The sequence below is a fragment of the Manihot esculenta genome, chromosome 14 (genome assembly GCF_001659605.2).
Source record: "Manihot esculenta cultivar AM560-2 chromosome 14, M.esculenta_v8, whole genome shotgun sequence".
In the NCBI taxonomy this organism is placed as follows: Eukaryota; Viridiplantae; Streptophyta; class Magnoliopsida; order Malpighiales; family Euphorbiaceae; genus Manihot; species Manihot esculenta.
In genome coordinates, this window is record NC_035174.2 from 22,995,986 (window position 1) to 22,997,923 (window position 1,938).

Below are 1,938 nucleotides of genomic sequence, written 5' to 3' on the forward strand. Positions count from 1 at the left end.
CAATAGAAATTAAATTCTTGCGTAAATTTGGCACACATAAAACATTCGGAAGAGATAAAGATGTAGATTTAGCTGGTAAACGAGTATTGCCAGTATGAGTAACAGCTAAATTTGTACCATCACCAAGTTGAACCTCTTCTGGCCCTCCATAATCAGTATAGCTCTGCAAAGAAGATGGATTAGACACGATATGGTGAGAGGCACCACTGTCAAACAGCCACTGTTGTGATGATGGATTAGCCGTAGTAGCATTCACAGAAGGTGTAGCTGACGTAGTAACTGACGTAGATGTAGAATCGGTTCGAACCACCATGTTATTTTCTCGAAGAAAACGTGCAAGTTTTCGACACTCAGCAGCTACATGCCCAACATTATCACAGAATTGACAAACAACAGCAGATTGATAATTGCCACGATTATGATTTGGTTGAGAAGAACGAGATTGTCCTCCACGATTCCTGCGAAAAGATTGATTTGAACGCCCATAGCCACCAGTTTGCTGGGCTTGCCGATTGCCTGGTCTATTCGTGTAATTAACAGTAGCAATAGGAGACGAAGAATCAACCGGTTCCTTGTCTTTCAACGATCTCTCAAAATCAGTGAGTTTCTCAAATAAATCAGAAAAAGAAATTGCAGTTTCCCTAACTTTGATAGCAGCAACAATTGGACCATAATCATTACCAAGTTGAGTAATAATATGAACAATTAAATCATCATCACTCACAGGATTTTGTGTAAGCGCTAATTCATCAACAATGGCGCGCATCTCATTCAGAAACGTAGCAACAGGTTTCGTGCCTTTTGGATTCTGAGCAAGTTTCGTTTTGAGCGAAAGAACCCGCGATCGCGAAACATTGGCGAAGCTTTGATGCAGTCGATCCCAGACTTCTTTAGCCGTCTCTGCTGAGGAAATCAGAGGTTGAATTGTGTCGGAGCAACTCCCAAGAAGAGCACTGACCAGAATATGGTCTTGTCGATACCAGAGGAAATATGCTGGGTTTACAGATCGGTCTTTGTCAGGAAGAAATTTGGATGGAGATTGTTGAGTTCCATCAATAAAGGAAAGCAAATCAAGCCCGATTAGCGTGGACTGGACTTGCTTCCGCCAAACAGGGAAATTTTCTTGAGTGAGCTTAATGGGAAAGTGGGTAGGTGCATTTAGTTGAACAACAGTGGTAATAGATGTAGAAGCCATAAGAAGACAAAATAGAGATCAACCAAAAACTCGTTAGAGTATTTTATGGCTCTGATACCATAAGAAGATTATGTTTCTTGTATATCTGAACTGAAGTTTACAACTCTTTAAATACAAGTAATCCTTTAACTAACTAACATAAGATCAGGAACTAGAATCGGAAATATGAAATACAAATTACAAATGTGGTTACAGCTGTACATTATCCTTATCCTTAATAAATATGATTATGATTGTAATTGTGATTTTAAGGTTTACACCTAGATTTTTTTAGGCTTCATAGGTATCTTCCGTAAAGAAGAATCAATCCTTCATGTAGTTTAAAAGAGTCAAACTACTTTTATGAGTTTAATGAAGCGGCTTTAGGGTGTACTTTGTACTCTAAAAAAAAGCAATATGACATGGTCTTGAGATTTTGAGGATTCAAATTTGAGCAAATTTCAAACTTTCTAAGTATTTCCCCTTTTAAAAAAGTCAGACTCTCACATAATTTGTAAAAAGTTGTAATATGAGATGATTTTTTATTTTGAGGATTTGAATTTGAGCAAAATTCAAAACTCCTATATATCTCCTATAAAAGAGAATTAGACTATCACATAGTTAATCAAAACACCAAGCTACTTATCCGGAACCTAGTTCTGCTAATACATGCCTTCTATGCTTGCACAATTAAAACCATATTAGAATGCATGCGTTTTATGCCTTATACATCTATAAGTGACATGTTGATGCATGTGCTATGC

General features: G+C 37.3%; 1 non-coding gene across 1 annotated transcript; it reads right to left on the minus strand.

Annotated features, from left to right (window-relative positions):
• Positions 1-598: 598 nt before the first annotated feature.
• On the minus strand, positions 599-727 carry LOC122721837. The gene has a single exon (XR_006348622.1). It is a non-coding gene; the product is annotated as a small nucleolar RNA Z247 (small nucleolar RNA).
• Positions 728-1,938: the final 1,211 nt, after the last annotated feature.